The sequence below is a fragment of the Punica granatum genome, chromosome 2 (genome assembly GCF_007655135.1).
Source record: "Punica granatum isolate Tunisia-2019 chromosome 2, ASM765513v2, whole genome shotgun sequence".
NCBI classification, from domain to species: domain Eukaryota; kingdom Viridiplantae; phylum Streptophyta; class Magnoliopsida; order Myrtales; family Lythraceae; genus Punica; species Punica granatum.
The window spans coordinates 22168848-22182119 of record NC_045128.1 but is presented as its reverse complement, the minus strand read 5'-3'; positions in this window follow the sequence as shown (position 1 = coordinate 22182119).

The following is a 13272-nucleotide window of genomic DNA, read 5'->3' as shown; positions in this document are numbered from 1 at the left end:
TTATTATTTTGACACATCAATATATAACATATAAAGACATGAACACTTTATCAGGTTCTGTCATGTGGCATTCAAGCCTTCTCCTATACTTGACACGTGACACTTGAGACTATTCTTGAGACATTACTCCAAAAGTATATGCTATGTGTCAACCTCCACCATGTGTCAAGTACATGCTATCCCGGACTTCGCATACTCTCAACACATTGACATATTAACAAATTACCATTAAACTCTTAATACATTGACATATTAAAATTACAAATAAATTACTAATAGATTGTTTTATAAAAAATAATAAATTACTAATATTATAAAAAAGATTATATACAATTGTTGAAAATTATTTTTTTGACACATTGATAGAATAATTACAGGGTCAAAACAATTGCTTTAATTTTAATAGGAAAAATACACATGGCAAAAACATATAAAGTTAATTAAACGAAAAAAATCGAATTGGTAGAATTGCACAGTATATTGAAATTCATATTAGATTAAATGGAAAAAAATATTTTAATGAAAAATAATTTTAGTCGAATTTAACTTTCGAAATGATATAGATGTAGTAATTTTAATACGAAAAAGTACACGTGGCAAAGTTCTATCAAATTAAACGGAAACTTTTATTTCAATAAAAAATAATTTCAATTCAAATTTAACTTTTGAATCAATATATAATATATAATGATAAGAACACTTCGCTAGGTTCTGCCATGTGACACTCAAGCCTTTTCCTATGCTTAACATGTGGCATTTGAGGCTTTCATAGTCTTGACACATTACTCCATCAGTATTTTCCATGTATCAACCCCTACCATGTGTCAACTACATGCCATCTATTATCAACGCAAAGACATATTAACAAATTACAATCAAACTCTTGATACATTGACATATTAAAATTACAAATAAATTAATAATAGATTTTTTATAATAAATTACTAATATTATAAAAAAGATTATATACAATTGTTGAAAATTATTTTTTTGACACATTGATAGATTAATTATAGGGCCAAAACAATTGCTTTAATTTTAATGCGAAAAATACACATGGCAAAAACTTATAAACTTAATTAAACAAAAAATAATAATTTAATCGAATTAGTAGAATTGCGCTGTACATTGAAATTCATATTAGATTAAACAGGAAAATTATTTTAATAAAAAAAATTTTCAATCAATTTAACTTTCGAATTGGTAGAATTGTAGTAATTTTAATACGAAAAAATACACGTGGAAAAGTTATATAAAATTAAACGGAAAAAGTTATTGCAATAAAAAAAATTCTATCAAATTTAACTTTTGAATTGGTATTATTGTAGTACCAAAACAATTACTTTAATTTTAATACGAATATATATGTATAACTTTAATTAAATGAAAAAATTTATTTCAATCGAATTTAACATTCGAATAAACACATAATATACAATGGCAGGAAAACTTCTTCCGGTTCTACCATGTGACAGAGGCCATAGAGGGCGCCGGCGACCCCAATCGAGGGGGATGGGGAGTGATGGCCGGGGTCGTGGCTCCACCCGCCGGAATCAGGAGAATCCCCAATTTGATGGTTCTCCCGATTTCGGGGGATGGGGGCCTCGATTCGAGCCACCACCCCTCCGATTTGGGTCATTGGCGCCCTCCCCCCTCATTGGGCCTTCGGCGCCCTCCGTGACCTCAATTTCATCTAAACTAACAAACAATTTGACGCTGTATTAGAATTATTATCAAATCGAAAGTTTGTGCATTTTTAGATTAAAGAAAAAAGTTTGTACTAGGATTGTTAAAATGTGAACAGTTTACCCTTCTTTTGTTATTAACTTTTTAATAAAAAATAATTTCAGTTGAATTTAACTTTCGAATGGGTAGAACTGTAGTAATTTTAATACGAAAAAACACAAGTGACAAAGTCATAAAAGATTCAATGAAAAAAATAATTTCAATAAAATTTAACTTTCGAATTGGTATAATTATAGCACCAAAACAATTGCTTTAATTTTGATACGAATATAAATGTATAACTTTAATTACATGAATTCGATCGAATTTAACATTCAAATTGGTAGAATTATAGGGCCAAAACAATTGCTTTAATTTTAATATGAAATGTACTCATGGCAAAAAATACAAACTTAATTAAACGAAAAAAATTAATTTTATCAAATTGCCAGAAACATTATCAATGCGTTTGTTTTCAGAGTTAAAGTCACGAATTTGTGATTGTGATTGTGATTGTAGAAGAAGACAAAAATATATGGGCCCACCAGTTTGACTTTTGAAATATAAAATGAATGGAAGGTATAGATAATTAATTATAATGGGATTGTATTTTAATAATATATGGGGCCCACCAATTTGACTTTTGAAATGTGTGTTTTGTTGTGTAGTGTTTTGAGTTAAAGTTAAAGTTAAAATCTTAAATCATGACTTTGAAAACAAACGGAGCGTATGAATTTACATTTCTTATCCAATTTTAACTTTGTTTATATTATAATTAATGGCCACTAAATTCAAATAGAAATATTTTATTCTGTAAAATGTATATTTAGAAAGATTATATTGTTGATGAAATTTAAAAATTATATCAAAAGCTTTAATTAATTGTCATTTACAACTAACTTTTCTTAATAAATAATTTATTTCTTTTACACAACACTCTAATAATTTTGTTCAATACACTGATGAATTACACATACTATGAATAATTATTAAATTTTAGTAAATAAATGAAAATACTATTTAACTTATATACGAAACATATACTTTTGATAAGTCATTTTGAAATTCATATCCAAAACCTAAAAATTTATTCACTTAGAAGAATTTGAAAAAAATAGCATAAAATTGCTCGTACAATGCACGAGTACGAGAACTAGTCAACATTAATGACTGCACATGAACGGCTCGTAATAGAAGGCATATTTTACATCTATAACACCTTTTGAAGTTCCAATTGTGCCGAGCACTCTTTCGAGTGAAAGACTTTGAGACACGCGGCAGTCATTTCTATATTTTGGCTCAAGAACATTTGTTCGTTTATTTTCTGCTCTATTCCACTTCACTCTACTTTACTTTTTCTTCAATTCAACAATATAATCATTATTTTTCCCTTTTTCTTCATTTTTTTTATCTTAACTACTATTTAATTCAATTTTTTAATATTAAATTCTCTTAGTATTTATTACTATTCATTACTTTTTTTTCATAATTCAATAACACAATCATTATTTTTTTTTCTTCTTCCTCGACCTCAATTAAATATATATCTATATATATATATATATATGGACATCCATAAAAGATCCTCAAAAGGATGAGGAAACCATAAATACATTGGTCCTTCATCTGGAGGAACTATGCAACAACATAACATCCTTGCAGCAGGAATTCTGCTTCAAAATCAATTCGCTGTAACAAGAGCTATCCCTCCAAAAAACTCAGACTCAAAATTTCCTCCAAAACATGTTAGTTGAGTTCGATAAATTCACAGAGCACTTTGCAGAAATGCAGAGAGAAAACAATGCTCTGAGAAAGAAAATTAAAAAGAGTGAGAAAAGGAGAGATGTTCTGAAAAAAGAGAACGAGTACTTCAAAAAAGAAATCCAAAGTCTCGTTTCAGAAAGAATAGAAGTCTTAGAGTTTTCTGAGTCCTGCCTCAGAGAAAAAGACGCTCTTGAAAAAGAAAATATAAAATTCAGGCAGGAATTGGAGCCCTCATCAACTCCATCGATAATTCGGTCTCAAGATCTCTTGAAACCTCTGACTGAAAAAATATTTTCCAAAAACCCATTGAGGTTACTCTCAGTGGCATTTTTCCACAGGCAGGAGAAATCCTGTTCTTGTCAAAACTTCCTGAGGACATTGTCTCAAAAATTTCTGAGATAAGCCTCCAGGAATTTTCCTCAAACATAATTTCCTTTTTTACCAGGATCCTTCAGTTCTGTGCTAGCACACCAAAAGGGACTGACGGATGGTTCTGGAACTGGGAAAGGAAAAACTTTTTTCAAAATGATTTTAAAAAACCCTGCGATTTACATGGTGAAGATGAAAACTACAAAAAGGTTGACATCTTAATGATGGAAAGTTGCAGGCATAGTCTGGAGTTCTCCATACCTAGATTAAGTTTTTATGTTTTCCCTTTAAAAAACCGTTTTAATAAACACCATTTTGATTTCTGTGATCTTCTGAAATTTGGGATTCTCAAATCAATAATCCTCAGACCAGAAGAGGCACACCGGTCAGAACTCCAATCCCTCTTTGGGAACAATGCCTGGAATCAGATCACCAAATCATTGAGGCGCTCTGCCAGCCTCTCCATCCATATTGAATCCTCTCCTCCGGAGTGGATTTCCCCCATAAAGGTTCAACCTGCTATCCATTACATCTTCATTTCTCCAGTAGACTCCGAGGACATTCTACCACCGGAAGTAAGATACTGGCCAAGTGAAGGTCAAATCATATCACAGATCAGCAAGTGGTGTGCTTGGGTTTAGATAAATGAATGGCACTGGCACAAATATCTAGGGCACATTCTTCAGTTCTCAGGTAAATGCCAAAGGGTCTTTCTCCATTTATCTCTAATCGACAAGCCATTGCAGCCAGGGTTTAGCACCCATCATGACTAGTGACTACAAAAGTTCGCTAAAGAGATTAAGATGGGACCCGACATTTCCGACGAGCAATTCTGATCTAATTGCTAGCTTCAGCACCCGAGAGCGTCCGCCCACTGCTTCGACACATGGATCATTACCGGACAAAAAACCTTTCGGCACACAGGCTATGCCCCACATTCTGCGCAATCTCCAGAAGCGTCCCACCACTACTCTAGTGGCAACATAACGGACAAAAAACCTTTCGGCGAGCGTGCCCCGACAAAAAAGGCACTGTAGCTACAGTTTTTCCCACGACAATACCCCGCATGTGAGTGCACAGTCCAAGACTGCACATCGACAAGGCATCTCCCATCGCCTATAAGAAGGGCCTTCCTCCAACATCGAGGGAGGACTTCATCCGCCATAATAATCTATTTCTTTCTTCTTCTTCTTCAGTTCATATGTAAACATCCGGCATCCAAAACTCGGATCCTCTACGTCTCATTCTGTGTGTAAGTTCCAGTGTAAGCATGGGTTGAATTCTTTCAGATTCTTCCCCTTTTCTTTTCTTCTCTCATGTTTTCTTTTGTTTTCTTAATCATCATGTACTCCCTCCAGCCCGCCATGGGCTAAGTTTCTGAATAAATCTTCCATGTTGATCATATATTTATGTTGATATTCCCTTATATCATATTCTTGTTCTTTCAGTACTCTATGGTTATCCCTTAGTCGATAGATCTTGGGTGCAAATGGTATCAGAGCCAAGTGGGGATAGGATTTATAGTCCGTTTTGATTCTCAGATCCCGTAGCTACGAGATAGGATGACCTATACGAGCTACGGGATCTGAGAATCAAAACGGACTATAAATCCTATCCCCACTTGGCTCTGATACCATTTGCACCCATGATCTATCGACTAAGGGATAACCATAGAGTACTGAAAGAACAAGAATCTGATATAAGGGAATATCAACATAAATATATGATCAACATGGAAGATTTATTCAGAAACTTAGCCCATGGCGGGCTGGAGGGAGTACATGATGATTAAGAAAACAAAAGAAAACATGAGAGAAGAAAAGAAAAGGGGAAGAATCTGATAGAATTCAACCCATGCTTACACTGGAACTTACACACAGAATGGGAGGTAGAGGATCCGGGTTTTGGATGCCGGATGTTTACATATGAACTGAAGAAGAAGAAGAAAGAAACAGATTATTATGGCGGATGAAGTCCTCCTTCGATGTTGGAGGAAGGCCCTTCTTATAGGCGATGGGAGATGCCTTGTCGATGTGCAGTCTTGGACTGTGCACTCACATGCGGGGTATTGTCGTGCTCAGTGGGAAAACTGTAGCTACAGTGCCTTTTTTGTCGGGGCACGCTCGCCGAAAGGTTTTTTGTCCGTTATGTTGCCACTAGAGTAGTGGTGGGACGCTTCTGGAGATTGCGCAGAATGTGGGGCATAGCCTGTGTGCCGAAAGGTTTTTTGTCCGGTAATGATCCATGTGTCGAAGCAGTGGGCGGACGCTCTCGGGTGCTGAAGCTAGCAATTAGATCAGAATTGCTCGTCGGAAATGTCGGGTCCCATCTTAATCTCTTCAGCGAACTTTTGTAGCCACTAGTCATGACGGGTGCTAAACCCTGGCTGCAATGGCTTGTCGATTAGAGATAAATGGAGAAAGACCCTTTGGCATTTACTTGAGAACTGAAGAATGTGCCCTGGATATTTGCGCCAGTGCCATTCATTTATCTAAACCCAAGCACACCACTTGCTGATCTGTGATATGATTTGACCTTCACTTGGCCAGTATCTTACTTCCGGTGGTAGAATGTCCTCGGAGTCTACTGGAGAAATGAAGATGTAATGGATAGCAGGTTGAACCTTTATGGGGGAAATCCACTCCGGATGAGAGGATTCAATATGGATGGAGAAGCTGGCAGAGCGCCTCAATGATTTGGTGATTAGATTCCAGGCATTGTTCCCAAAGAGGGATTGGAGTTCTGACCGGTGTGCCTCTTCTGATCTGAGGATTATTGATTTGAGAATCCCAAATTTCAGAAGATCACAGAAATCAAAATGGTGTTTATTAAAACGGTTTTTTAAAGGGAAAACATAAAAACTTAATCTAGGTATGGAGAACTCCAAACTATGCCTGCAACTTTCCATCATTAAGATGTCAACCTTTTTGTAGTTTTCATCTTCACCATGTAAATCGCAGGGTTTTTTAAAATCATTTTGAAAAAAGTTTTTCCTTTCCCAGTTCCAGAACCATCCGTCAGTCCCTTTTGGTGTGCTAGCACAGAACTGAAGGATCCTGGTAAAAAAGGAAATTATGTTTGAGGAAAATTCCTGGAGGCTTATCTCAGAAATTTTTGAGACAATGTCCTCAGGAAGTTTTGACAAGAACAGGATTTCTCCTGCCTGTGGAAAAATGCCACTGAGAGTAACCTCAATGGGTTTTTTGGAAAATATTTTTTCAGTCAGAGGTTTCAAGAGATCTTGAGACCGAATTATCGATGGAGTTGATGAGGGCTCCAATTCCTGCCTGAATTTTATATTTTCTTTTTCAAGAGCGTCTTTTTCTCTGAGGCAGGACTCAGAAAACTCTAAGACTTCTATTCTTTCTGAAACGAGACTTTGGATTTCTTTTTTGAAGTACTCGTTCTCTTTTTTTAGAATATCTCTCCTTTTTTCACTCTTTTTAATTTTCTTTCTCAGAGCATTGTTTTCTCTCTGCATTTTTGCAAAGTGCTCTGTGAATTTATCGAACTCAACTAACATGTTTTGGAGGAAATTTTGAGTCTGAGCTTTTTGGAGGGATAGCTCTTGTTGCAGCGAATTGATTTTGAAGCAGAATTCCTGCTGCAAGGATGTTATGCTGTTGCATAGTTCCTCCAGATGAAGGACCAATGCATTTATGGTTTCCTCATCCTTTTGAGGATCTTTTATGGATGTCCATAAATTATCCAAGATGAGTTGTTGCCTGGGATCAGGCTTCCAAGTCGTGAGGCTAGAGGTTATCCGGAACCGCTTTTTTGGAGGCAGATTCCTTCTTTTATGGGTCTCCAAAGAGGAGTTTTTAGCATCCTGGTTGAACCAGGGGAAATCCATTTTCCTGCAAGACATGAAAATGTTATTGCAGATTTATATTTAAATTTACCCTTACAGGAGCTTGTAAAGTCAAGTGTTCTATGACCAACTCATAGTCCTCTCGGGTTTTTAAAGTGGAGTTAATGTGCTGAAAACAGGGTTTTGAATCGCAGGGAGGGATCTCCTTGCAATGCCTGTCGAAGAAAGCACATAACATATTAGATACAGGATGATCGATGAGGGCACAGATATTGTGGATGTATGCAGTGAAGATACGGTCCATTGCTTCTGTTTCTCCGTCCTGTATATCATTTGTATTTTCTCAAGACTGTCATCTTGCCACAGTTCTAATAGACATTTGTGTAACCACTCTTGAGCAGATTCCACGGCCATTTCCTGCGCAAAATGTATTAGTCTGTCTTGTAAATACATTTATCAGGGATGAAATGAAATTTTATTTTGTTTCCAAGCTTGTGCGTTTCTATGCCAGATGAGGTGACAAGGAACGGTTTTAAAAGGTGGATGAATGGGGTGCCTAGTATGACCTTATGGCTGAGGTTTTGTACCAGCAAGAATGTTGTTTTGTACCGGATCCTATCATGTTCAACTTCTACCTTACTCAACTTGTATTTGATGTCAAGTTTGGTACCACTAACCGAAGAAAGTGATTCAGTTGTTTTTTCATAGAATCTGGTAGGGATGATTTTTTCATTAATGCAATTTTCGTCCGCACCTGTATCAAACAGAGCGGTTGCATTAATCAACAGATTATGGTTTATGACTAGCGTGATTTTGATCAACCATCTGTTAGGAGAGGGTTCTCCTATCATGGTTAGGGTTTCATGCTGGTCATTTTCTTTTTGGTCCAAGGCCAGAGTTTCTTCTGGGTTTTTTATCCTGGTTCATGAGGTTTTGTTCAGAGCTGGCTGAGGGTTTTGTGGCCTCAGTGAGTAGCTCTTCCAATCGACCAATTATCGAAGAATGTTGTTGTTGTTCAAACTTGAGGCAATCAACTTCATTCTTTAAGATTTCAAATTCCTTTTGGGTATCAAACGAGGTTTTATGAGCTCGTCTTTTATCATGCCTTTTAAGGATTTCAGAGAGGTTGTAATTAGGGGTTTTGGTCTCTGATGAGAGAGTGCCCTGTTTTAACTTCTCAAGATATTGTTTTCTTAACAAAGGGTTTTGGATTTGGTTCGCTATCTCTAGCAAGAATTCGTGATCCTTGGTTAAGACATTTATCGATTTTTCTTCGGACGACCAATCAAGTTCGTCCATTTGTAGGCCCTCCTCACTAGCAATTGAGGATTCTGTGTCAGAGTCTGAGGACTCTATCAACAGATTGCAGACCTGATTTTTTGTTTCTTCATCAATTTCCAGTTGATGAATCTTTTTGTTGAGGTAGCAGTACCTCTGGGTATGGCCAGTTTTCCCACATTTGAAGCATTTGTAAGAGGAGTTAAATTTTCTCTCACTCTTTTCAGAGGCTTGATTTTTGGAGGGAAATCTAGACTTATGGCGAAAATGTTTGGGCTTATGTTTTCTACTGCAGTCCCCACTGCAGGTTTTGGATTTTTCGACCTTTTTGTCGACTTGAAAAGAGGGATCGAATTGTTGGCAGAAATTGCCAAACTCTTTCCTAGTCTAGGCCCTTTCTTTTTTCAATTGTTTTTGGAGTTTGTGCTGAGTACACATTCGGATACCTTCTTTATGGATGAAGCTGATGAGCACTCCATAACTCAGATCTTTGTAAGGTATCTGGCCATGATTTATGGATTTGATTTCGTTTCGGACTTGTTCTCCTAACAAGGTTGGCAGACCTGCTAAGAATTTTTCTTTCCAAAATGGCTGGTTACAATCCTCCCTAGACATGACCCTAGTGAGGAAGGTATCTTTGTACTGTCTGAAATCAGATAGTCTTTTGCATTTTAGGTTTGACAGCAACTCTAGGTTTTTATCTTTGAGGTGAGAGGGATCTCCTACGAAGTGTTGGTTGATGGCAAAGACTAGGGTTGCTACGGCATCAGGGATATCTTCATTGTTTTCATCCCATATGATCTCACCAGTTTCATCTGTCTTGACGCTGGTCAGGATTTCATTTTGGAGAAAGGGCGATAGGTAGTTATCCCACCATCCTTTCAATTGACCAGTGAACCCTGCTATGAGCATGTGTGCTATGGCTGGGTCAGACAATCGTGTCTGAGTCTTGTAAGCATTAGACACCATCGTCATTTGCTGCAAGACGCTCAGTATGTTATATTCTGATTACCCTTCTATGTTCCACTCATAGATGGCATTTGCACTATACCTATTTTGGACAATGCTAGGTTTCTCTTCTAGCACTAGGTCTGGTGCAGATATATTAGTGTAGTAGGGTTTTGGGGGTTCTTGCCACACTAATTTGTTCAACTCTCTAGTTTTATCGATGGCGTTGACATTCGAGTCTTGAGACTCTTGTGCCTTTAGTTTTGCTGCTTTTAATGGGGTTCCAGGCTCTATTCTTGACAGGGGAGTGTCTAGGACAATCATTTTGGGCAGACTCGTGGATGTGGATTCTTCCTGGAGATTTATGTTTTTTATTTTTCTCTCGGGCTTCTGATTAAACTCTTTTTTTCCTAGAGATAGGAATCTCATGGGGCTTAAAGGGAGGTTTTCTGAGAGATTCTATGGGTACAAGTCTTGGTTGGCTTAGATGACTAGAGGTCTCTACCTGGTTGGCTACAGGTTTGGTGACTTCTTGTTCTATCCTAGTCAACTGGGAACCTATGGTGGAGAGACACTGATTTGTGAAATTATTTTGTTCAAAGATGTTTTTAATATCTTTGGGGGCCAGTGAATCGTCCACTTTCTTTTTGAAGGGAGAAGCTTTGATCTCCTCATTTTGATGAATTATTTTGAGGGTACCTAAAGGTGGGTGTGTTGACTCAACCGGGTCTACGTTAGCAAGATCCCACTTTATGGTTTTCTGAGTTACACATACCATTCTTTCTGGTACGAAATGTTTTTCAAACCAATCCCAGAATATGATATTTGTGGAGTTTTTTAGCATGAATGATGTCCAACTATCCTGAATGTGAGATTTGGTATATTTTTCAGAGAAGGACTCGTAGAGCCACCTCCTTTTGACTTCATTATAAGGTCCTAGGAAATCACTCCTAAGATTTTCGGAATCCAACTTAAATTCCTTGACTACCGTGTTCAGAATGCGTTGTTCTAACACAGGTAATGTTTTATGGGAATTTAATTCAGATATTTTTTTTTTCTGAAATCCTCTAGTGAAAGGATTTCTTATCGGTTTTATGGTTGGAACTAATACATGCATATGAAGGATTGACTTTAAATAAACCCATATTTCAAAACCAATAAATCTTTAAACTTCTCAAATATTTATCAAGATATTCAAATAGCATATCAGTTCCTTACCTTTTCAGTACACTAACTATTCCTAGACGAAATTTCTAGAGATCTATAGACCAATAGCTAAGTGGTTTGAAGATGATAAGCCGAACCTATTCTCTAATCCCAGCTTCTCTCAAGATCAAGATCTAAGACATACTTGGATGGATGGAAGAAGCGTCACACTGTGTTTCCCTGCAAGATCTATTACATACCTTACCCAACTGCTGTACCTAGATTTAACAATAATAGTAGACGGACAAACTCAGTGTGACTCTCTTCGGACCTAAACCCTACCCCAACTGCTGTACCTAGACGAACGATAATGCACGAGAATAACTCTACTCCGAGTTACGCAGATAACCTTCATCTACTTAGACCATATCCTTACACCATTACTTCTCCTGGTTTTACCCAAAAACTGTCCTAATCGTCGGGACTTACAACTGGGTTCGGTGGGCTTGGAGTACAGTACTTAAGGATTAGAATGTGTAGGGTCCATTAAAGCTGCCGGATGGACACTTAGAGAGACCTACGCTATGATCGTATATTACTACGTTTACCAGCTTCAATTCATTGTATAGGCATGCAACTAGACACTTAAGGAAAGTATACATGATGAAGTTCTACCAGCCATGAAGGCGGTCCTAGATGGTATGACCTATACGAGCTACGGGATCTGAGAATCAAAACGGACTATACATCCTATCCCCACTTGGCTCTGATACCATTTGCACCCAAGATCTATCGACTAAGGGATAACCATAGAGTACTGAAAGAACAAGAATCTGATATAAGGGAATATCAACATAAATATATGATCAACAAGGAAAATTTATTCAAAAACTTAGCCCATGGCGGGCTGGAGGGAGTACATGATGATTAAGAAAACAAAAGAAAACATGAGAGAAGAAAAGAAAAGGGGAAGAATCTGAAAGAATTCAACCCATGCTTACACTGGAACTTACACACAGAATGGGAGGTAGAGGATCCGGGTTTTGGATGCCGGATGTTTACATATGAACTGAAGAAGAAGAAGAAGAAAGAAAGAGATTATTATGGCGGATGAAGTCCCCCCCTCGATGCTGGAGGAAGGCCCTTCTTATAGGCGATAGGAGATGCCTTGTCGATGTGCAGTCTTAGACTATGCACTCACATGCGGGGTACTGTCGAGCCCAGTGGGAAAACTGTAGCTACAGTGCATTTTTTGTCGCAAATAGTGACAGATTGCTGCTTTATGTCGGGCACGCTCGCCGAAAGGTTTTTTGTCCATTATGGTACCACTGGAGTAGTGGTGGGACGCTTCCGGAGATTGCGCTGAATGTGGGGCATAGCCTGTGTGCCGAAAGGTTTTTTGTCTTGTACTGATCCACGTGTCAAAACAGTGGGCAGACGCTCTCGGGTGCTGAGGCTAGCACAGTTAATTTGAAGATAGGTCACTACCATCGTCTTCCCTGTGGGATTCTGATGCAGACGAGGCAGTAGTATTCAGATCTTTTAACTCCAGGAGAACCTGACTTAGCCGTCCTATGTAGTCCTCATCAGTTTTTGCTGCTGAGAGAAAGGAGGAAGCACGGGCTTTGACCTGGAGAAAGCTTTGGTGGTCCACTTGTGCTTTGTCTGAAACAAAAGCATTTTTCCGGAACCAATCGAGAACAAACTGGTGGTCAAGATGGTCTACCTTCAACTTAACCCACAATTTGCATTTGAAATTTCTGGTCAGTGTCTGCAAGCCTGTCTGTTGATATGGCTTGTATCCGAAAGTCCAGTTATGAACCCATGATAATCCAAAGATTTGGTAGAATTGGAGAAGCACGGGAAATATGGTTTGATTCCCATGTGGTTTAAAACGAGAAGCAAAAGTAGTGTATGCTTCAAGAATTATGGGAGGTAGTATTTCTGGAATTAGACCCCAGAGCGACCACCAATGGGCAAACCAATAGGGGAATATGGCTGGTGTTTTGAAATGGAAAAAGATCAGCCAGGTGTGTCTGAACTCATGGTTTTGGTACAAAAATGCATTGTACCAGGCCTGTTGGTAATCCCAGTAATCCCAGTAGGAATACATGGCATTATGGGGGAGGTCGGACGAGAATCTGCCTTGGAATTTATGGATTTGGTATGGTTTTCCCTCATTCCATTCTCTCGGGTGGATCACTCTTTGTATTTTGGCAGTAGAGTGGGAT